Source organism: Saimiri boliviensis, chromosome 8, assembly GCF_048565385.1.
Source record: "Saimiri boliviensis isolate mSaiBol1 chromosome 8, mSaiBol1.pri, whole genome shotgun sequence".
NCBI classification, from domain to species: domain Eukaryota; kingdom Metazoa; phylum Chordata; class Mammalia; order Primates; family Cebidae; genus Saimiri; species Saimiri boliviensis.
The window spans coordinates 103,740,981-103,750,374 of NC_133456.1; positions in this window are offsets into that span (position 1 = coordinate 103,740,981).

The window sequence follows — 9,394 nt, forward strand, 5'->3', positions numbered from 1 at the left end:
AGGAAAATAGCTTGAACCCAGGAGGTGGAGGTTACAGTGAGTCAACATAGCACCACTGCACTCCAGGTGGTAACAGAGCGAGACTCTGTGTCCAGTCAATCAATCAATCAATCAATCAATCAATCAAATGTTGGGAAAACATTTATCATTTACAAATGTCTAATAAAACCCATTTGGTCATCACATCAACATGGCCTCAGTTTCCTTATCATCAACCAAACAAAGCATTTGAACTACTGTATTCATTCATTTTATCAAATATTTATTAATAATTATGTCTATGAAGAGCCAGGAAAGATTGTCTTTATCTTTGAGGAGTTCATATTCTACCGGTGAGAGATCATAAGCAGTCTACAAAAGGAGGGCAGGTTTTTTTTTGTTTTCTTTTGGTGAACACAAGTGAATGTTCTTTAAATTCCTACAGAAAAGAGCTATTGCATAGGAAGAAGTGGAAGATTACAAAGAGGAAGAAGAAAATTCATAGACTATGCTGTCTGAAAAGGATGGGAGAGGACTCCCAGACCCTAGGGAGAGAAGGTCAAGGTATAAAGTTTACTAAAGATGCAAGGAGATCACAGGTGTTCACGTTGGAGCGTGAGAGGATTGTCATACAAAGGCTTCAGTTTTCCCTCTGAGTCCAAGGTGCAGCCCTGCTGAGGGAGAGGAGGATGCTGTGCAGTAGGAAGTCTGCGAAAAGCAGTGAAGTCCAGCCACTGCAAGGATGGGAGAATGACATCCCAGGTGTTAATGCATTGTAGTGGTAGCAATCTGCTTTTGTGAGTTGTTCTCTCCCTCCACCCCCCCACCCCCCAGCCCGCAGAGAGTAGTAATAGACAGAAAATAAAAGCAATTTAGTTGGTTCTAGGTTGGGGGATTGCTGCACAAACACTATGTGAAGACCAAGGAAGCAAGAGGGGGAGGAAATGGACAGGAAGCAACTGCCACAAAGAAACATTTATTTTTGGCTGAATGGGGAGGTAAGAGGAGAGTGGGAAGATCACAGCAGGAGTGGAAGTTGAGGAGGCAGCGTGAAGGGATCAGCTATCTTAATAAGATAATGGCAGGTAGTAGGACAACCTGAGAAAGCTGGAATGAGGAGAAAGTGTAGTTAGAGAATATGACGTTTGGATGTCTAGTTTGAGTGACAGGATACCTGGGGTATGGAGATGAGAGTAAGAAGGGAGAGAATGAGGAAGGATCAGAATTCAGGTGGTCCAAGAACTGAGAGCTTAGAGTATAGGATGTAACGCTGCTTATGCAGACAGTGAAGGCAGTTGAGATTCTGATTGGGTTCGGGGCTAGAGATCATGTCTCAAGGTCCTTTGTAGCTCTAACATCACATTATTTGGATTTATGAAAATAACCAACAATTAAATGAAGACTTTTTAGTGACATCCAGGGTATAATACTAGATAACAATTGGTTAAGAATTCCTTTATTGGCCGGGTGCAGTGGCTCAAGCCTGTAATCCCAGCACTTTGGGAGGCCGAGGCGGGTGGATCACGAGGTCGAGAGATCGAGACCATCCTAGTCAACATGGTGAAACCCCCATTTCTACTAAAAATACAAAAAAATTAGCTGGGCATGGTGGCGCGTGCCTGTAATCCCAGCTACTCAGGAGGCTGAGGCAGGAGAATTGCCTGAACCCAGGAGGCAGAGGTTGCGGTGAGCCAAGATCACGCCATTGCACTCCAGCCTGGGTAACAAGAGCGAAACTCCGTCTCAAAAACAAACAAACAAACAAAAAGAATTCCTTTATTTTACTAAAGCAACCCAGTGTTTATCTTCATCCAGACATTGTGTCATGTCATCATGGGAAGTGTGATACATTTTGATTTGGAAATCAATCTGACCAACCATTTAACATTTGCGTGATAAAACTTCTCCAGGAGTCTCTGGTTATTTGTAAAGTGGAAATAGTAATGTTGACTTCAAGTATTGTTGAAAGTACCAAATGCTGTAATATACATGAAATGGATACCTAAGATCACCTGCCAGATAGCCTTTCCTGCCTGCCTCTCCCTGTCCATCCTCAGATCCAAATGGAAGTTACTACATTAATAAAACATGTCCCTGTCTCTGGTTCTGGCTGACTGGTCCCAGTGGGAACCTGGCTCAGGTGAAGCCAACAAGCCTCATGAGACAATGGCAGGTAGTATTTTGCCCATGAACCAGAATGGATATGTTTCATTTTTCTCTCCTGGCTAAAATCCTGGGGTGCTAAATAAAATGCTATTAGCTTTTAGAGAGAAGTGGAGTTCATCTACTGACAGGAGCCAGAAAATTCCCTCTTTTGCCTGAATGACAGGGATGGCTTTCTTAAAAGTGTCATGAAATACAGAGTGTAAAAGTTAATAGCAGAGCACCTGACATATTTCATAGGTTTCATAATTGCTGTTACTTTTATAAAGTGTTGTTATGTAGGATAGAAATTGGGAATCAAAAGTAATCTAGGTGATTTGTCAGACAAGACCTGGGAGTGAGAGAAAGAGAGAGAGAGAGAGAGAGAGAGAGAGAGAGAGAGAGAGAGAGAGAGAGGCAGACAGAGAGAGACAGAGACAGAGAAACAGAGACAGAGACAGAGACAGAGATAGAGACATAGAGGGACTGAGAGACAGAGAGACAAAGACAAAGAGAGACAGAGACAGAAACAGACAGAGAGAGAGAGAGGCAGGCAGAGAGAGAGACAAACAGAGACTGAAAGGGACAGAGAGAGGGAGGAGGAAGAATAGAAATGCAAAGAAAGTAGAGGGGCAAGAAGACAAGAAGTGACAAATGAGAAGGGCACCTCATCTAAGAGGATAAACAAGTCTATACAGCCTTTCAGAGATCAAGAACATGCTTCCCATCTTTCTATGTCCACCCTCTACTTCCAGCTGAGGTCTAAGGTGCTTCGGAGAAGACATGATGCAAACATCAGCTCTCTGAAAAACCAGAAGGATACAAGAGAAGAAACTTAGTGATATGAAGCTGAAACATAGCCACAAGGAGCCAGAAAGTGGGGGAGGGTGCCTGTTCAGCTGAAAAGTCTACCTTATAATTCAGAAACCTTAGTCACCAGACTCTGAGAACAGATAACAAGAGTGGGAGGAAGAACTGGGGAAATATTTAACAAAGCTCTCTAGCTCTAAAGCATCAGTCGCAATGCTCTTGACAAACTCCCATCCATATGGAACCATCAGAAAACTAAACAACCAACTCACAGAATAAAGCAAATAGATCCATGCTGTATTTTGCAGTGCACATACAACTAACACCTGACCGAGATTTTTTGACATTGGAGACTGTTTCTGAAAATCACCTACCACTGGGCTTAATTATGTTCAGTCTTCATAGAAATCTGTAAAATGTGGCTCAATTCTGAAAATAACTACCATGTCCTGTCTAAACAGCGTCTCCAAAACTTGCTCCATTGCTTTGTCATATGTAAATTTTCAGTGCTGCAAAAGAAGTAGCACTTGAATATAAATTTCCTCAGCAAGGCACTTGACTTCTATAGAAGGGTGTAGCTCTCAGATGGAGCAATGGTGAGCACGCACCTGGACAAGGGAGGGGAAGGGGTTCTTATTCCTGACAGAAGTAGCCCCTACTGCCGTGTTGCTCCCCTACTGGCTAGGGTTAGACTGCACAGTCTAAGCTAATTCCAACTGGCTATTTTAAAGACATCAGGGGTATGAGTCCGAGTGACGGGGTTGGTAGTTTGGTGGGAAGGCTGGTTATGGGACAGGTCAGAGCAGGTGACCAGGGGTGACTCAGGTCAAAGCAGGTGACCAGGGGAGCAGATGTGAACTACTGATTAGAACTGGCAGGAAAGTTGTTTACCAAAATTAGAGGCAAGGGGGTGCAGAGAACCAGAAAGTCCAACTTTAAAATGGAGAATTAAAGAATAAGACAGCTGAACATACTGACATGCTGAGTCTTTGAAGAGAAACTTGGAGTTCACTGTATCTAACAGTTTCACTCAATCCTTAGAGCTGCAAACACAAATTTAAGAAAAACTGCATTAACTGTTTAAAAATGTGCTCTAGAGGGGACAATGCAAAAAAAAACAAATGTGAATGCTGAAATGGTCTATCTACACTAATATGGTTGTCTATCTACACTAATATGATTCCCTATTTATACTTTACATGTTCTCAACAAAATGATGACACAAACATTTTTCAACATTTGTAGAGATTCACAGAGCCCTGAGAAGACATCCCCAAATGCCTCAAGGACCATGGGTCCCTGTTTTCTGTTTGGGGGGCCATTTCTGTTTGGAGCCTGGTGTACTACTTTTTACTCACACTCTGTGGGAGGAACTGGTTGGGTGAGGGAGAAACTAGAGGCAGCTGTGATTCAGTCACCATGGCAATAGTTGAGGCTGAAGGTGAATAGGCTAAAAAACTGGGATTGGAAGGAATGGGAGAACTTTTGAAAGAAGGGTGGAAGGCAGGCAGCATTCATAGATCCTCATGGCTCATGAAGGGTGGAGACCTGAGAGAAAAGAAAGAAAGAAACCGTGGTTCCAAGTACAAGCCACATAATACATATGCATTTAGGTTTCAAGGGACCTAGTTAGAACTACTGTAATGTAGTAAGACGTTTCTGTGTACAGCTGATTAAACAAAAATCTCTGGAAGGAATACTTAGTCCCACTTCCAGTGGGATTTGTGATTAGAGGCCTCAGATCCTGTCTGAACAGCTAGAGGGCCTTGAGGCCACCATTCCAGGGGCCTCCCATTTCTTCCTCTACAAAATAGCCAGTTGGGTGGGAGAGTGAATTAGATGCTTATAATCACAGAGCAAACTGACAGAAAGATCCAGGGGAAGACAAGATGGCCCCAGACAGAAGTGCATTCAGGAAATCCTTTTCACGAAACGTACCAGCTAACATGAACTTAGCTTTTAAAAGAGAGAAAGATGAAGTCAGAGGTAAGATTTTTGAAGAGTAATTTCAAATAATTGCTATGTTCTCTGCAAACTGAAGTGAGTAGCTTGGCTTTCAGAATAAATAGCCACCTACAGCTGTCATGGCCTAACAGGGCCACCTACACAACCATCTCATTTTGTGTTTTTCTGTTGCCCCCATACACTGAAGACGGCCCCAAATCACAGAAAGAATTTTCACACAAAAGAACCTTTCTCTGGCACTGGCAGCAGCTGAATTAGATAGTGATTGGAGATCGGCACATTTATATTATTGTCACACTGAGGTCTGATTTTTCTCCTGGCACAAAGTCTTCTAAAAAAGAATGGAAAATTACCCCTGTTTACTTCAAACAGCCATGCTGATTTCCTCGAAATATGCAACATTCCAGTGTTGCCCAGGGCAACTAATTTAATTCACAGCATTCCTGCCTATGATTGATAGCTTAAGAACGGGTAAAGTTTATTTGTAATAGACTTGAGATTGGATTATAATAAGTATATAGAATGACATCAAGCAGTTAGGACAGCAGCCTCAGATGTTAGATCTGTTTAGCTGGTGGAGAAAAGCCTATTGCATAAGTTTGAGTTCTGGTGAGAAGCTGCATGTAAGCTATTGGATAACTTCCAAGAAAAAGACTGACCAGAGGCATAAAAATAACTAAACAAATCCAGATAATGCATTCTCATAGTGAACAGATGTCACTACATAACTTTCAATACAAAGCATTTCATCAAAAGTCTCCCAAACTGGGTTAAAAATATGTCAGACCGAGGTATTTGGTGTATGTTAGTGCAACAGACAGTCCAAAGCAGGTTGGAGATTCCAGTAAATCTACCCAAGACCCCAAATTTTATACATCTATATGAAACAACACAGTTATATAATAAAGTAATTATATAACATAATAATTTAAAAAATATTTACAGTGATATATTACTGGATGTAGCTATAATTACTATCATTTTGTTGGTTTACTTTTCTTTTGAAGAAAATAAACAATGGGTAAAATTTTTAAAGACATACATTTTCAACTAAATACCTCCAGATGAACTGTTTATTGAACATAGCTTCCAGTAAACACAAATTCGCTAGTTAAGTCTGCTGTTTGACAGTAATCACTGCTGAGTCACAGAGGGACTCTGATTTCTGATTACACTCAGTTGGTCAGAAGCCCTGGAAAATCACTGCAACATTCATGTTTTTAGCATTATGTTTCTCTCAGATGAAATAGACAATTTATGTGATTGTGTTCCTTTTGAATCAGGCACATACTTCTATCACAGCCTCTTGGCCTTGTATTTTACTTAATTCAGGCCCATATCTGACCCTTCCTAGCTTGAATGCCTATGAGGGCAAAGAATATCTGTGAGAGCCATCTTCCATGCCTTCTCGTCTTTCTCGCTGCCTTTCTTGTTTCTTGTTCCTATTTTGAGCTCCTATCCAGGTGCCTGGCACACTGTTAGTATTCAATAAATATTCACTGATGGAATAAACAAATGAATGAACAAGTGCTTTCTTCGATTTTTGCTGATCTTCACACATCAAACCTACTACAGTTGTAGAAAGTCATTGAACAGGATCAGATATGCCATTTTGGCATAAAAATTATTTAGAGCTGAAAGCAACTGAGAATCAATGGATGCAGAATGAGTTTTCTATCTACCTAAAAGTAGGGCATACATTTCCCTGTGTGAAGGTGTTCCCTCCACCCTTGCCAGAAAGAGAAGAAAAATTCTTATCACTGGAGACTGTGAGAATCATCCTTGTGAGCACTGACACTGAGAAAAGTCTGTATAAACCAATCTTACTAAAATAACCCTTATTTTCCCTCAGCTCCGCTATATCAAGCTTGTCAACCCACGGCCCCTTGGCCGCATGTGGCACAGAATGCCTTTGAATGTGCCCCAACATGAATTTGTAAACTTTCTTAAAACATTATGAGATTTCTTTTGCAATTTTCTTTTATAGCTCCTCAGTATCATTACTGTTAGTGTATTTTATGTGTGGCCCAAGACAAATTCTTTTTCTTCCAATGTGGCCCAGGGAAGCCAAAAGATTGGACACCTCTTCCCTACACATTTTCTAGTAAATGAATTCCCCAGAATTTGTTCCTTGAAGCCCCAACCACCTTTCTTTTGTTAAAAAGGTATAAGAGCCTGAGTGTAATTGCTTGAGTTTTGCTTTTCTGTGAACACCAATGCATATAAATATTAATATAAACTTTGCTTTTCTCCTATTAACCTTTTGTTACGATAATTTGTAGGCCTCCAGGTACTGAACCCAAGAGAGTAGAGGAAAGGTATTTTTTCCTTGATATCATTATTTTTATTCTTATTTCTTTCCATATCCATCAAAACAAGATCTTTGTCCTGGCTGTATTGACTTTATTTCTCATCCTTTATTTCCTTTTTTAACATTTCAAAGTATAATGTAAAAGTAACAAACCTCTACCTTGAGCACATGGGACTCTATTTAAAGAGGTTTTTCTTCTTGTTGGCATCTCAACCCAGAAAACAGATTCACAAAGTCTCCGCTTCTTACCCTTGCCTTTATTATATCCTTTATTTTTTTCATATTCAGGGACTGCAAAGCACATTTTCACTTTTGGCTGTTATCCTGTCAATTTTCACTGTCTTGGAGACTTCTTGATCATACATTTGGCAATTTTCTTCTTTTCCAAAGGCCCCTCCAAGTTACCTTTGCTTAGGTGTATGGGGACCTGCATCTTAAAAGGGACTTTTGGCAAAGGAGCTTCTTTTCATCTGTCACTCGCCTTGCCCTGCCAACGTGTAACTTTTTTTCTTTTTTCTTTTTTTTTTTTTTGGTAGACACAGGATCTTGCTCTGTCACTGCTGGTGTGCAGTGGTGTGATCTCGTCTCACTGCAGCCTTGACCTCCTGGGCTCAAGTGTTCCTCCCATCTCAGCCTCCTGAGTAGCACACAGCACCACACCTGGCTAATTGTTATATTTTTTCAATTGCTTTTGTTTTGTTTTGTTTGTAAAGATGGGGTCTTGCTTTGTTGCCGAGGCCAGTCCCAAATGTCTCACCTCAAGCAATCCTCCTGCTTCAGCCTTGCAAAGTGCTGGGATTATGGGCATGAGCCACTGCACCTGGTCTAAAGTATAATTTTTAAAAAGTTAAAAACGTGATTCTGATTTCTCTCCATCATTCATCTGGCAAGGATCTCCAAAACAGACCAAAAAACTAAATTCCAGTTTTGCAAATAATGTCGAATGGCTTAGTGGCCTTGTATGAACAAGAATCAAAAACAAATACATGCACAAACCCCAAAACTAATAGGATAAAAGAACCTAAAGAAACAGAGAGTCAGCAAAGTTCAAATTCGACTGCTTTTTAATATTCAGTCTGGGAGCCAAGCAAAGGCAGACGTGGGCTTGCACAGCCCATGAAGTGTACTGCTTAGGCAAGGCATTTTAATCAGGCTTCTAAGTGAGTCCTCCTGAGTATCTTACTGCAGCCTCCGAAATTCCTAAGCTATAATTTTTAACACATTAAAAACATACATCTCATGCATATATGAAAATTAATGTGTCTGAGATTGTATCCAACTCAATCAATGAGAGAACCAGTATGATTCTAAGACATATTCAAAGGAGACTGAGGAACAGAGATCTAGTCAGTTAAGAACAGTGAAGCAAATTTACTAAGACTTAAAATGTGTTAATATCTTATGGGGCAATGAAATGTAATGTTGGAGATTATCTTTTATAACAAGATGAAATGAATAGTTTCTCTAGCAGAACAAAGTTTATTTGCATCACTGCAAGCAAGATTTATTTGCATTTCTATCAGCTTTCTACAAGTTAATTTCTTCCTTTACAGAGCTGGAAAAATGCCTAGATAATAAAAAGTCAGTCAGGCCGGGTGTGGTGGCTCATGCCTGTAATCCCAGCACTTTGGGAGACGGAGGTAGGTGGATCACGAGATCAAGAGACTGAGACCATCCTGGACAACATGGTGAAACCCTGTCTCTACTAAAAATACAAAAATTAGCTGGGCTTGGTGGCGCATGCCTGTAGTTCCAGCTACTCAGGAGGCTGAGGCAGGAGAATCACTGGAATACAGGAGGCGGAGGTTGCAGTGAGCTGAGATAGTACCACTGCACTCCATCCCGGCGACAGAGTGATACTCTGTCTCAAAATAATAATTTTTAAAAAATCAGTCAAAGGTGCACAGTCCTATAAAACCAAAGAATCCCCAGAGGATTTTGCCAGCCCTTTGCTGGAAGGACATTCAGTAATCTCTTTTGCTCATTTCCAAGTCTTGGACAATCTCTCCTGACACCGTTTCAAAATTAGAGTCATCTTCCATCCCTCCTAATCTTCTTCTTTCCCTTTCTTCTTTCATTACTCCTCAGATATTACTGATCATTTTCTTTGTTCTAGATCAGCACTCACCAGAACTTTCTGTGATGACAGAAATGCTGTGTCTACACTAACCCCATATGACATCTATT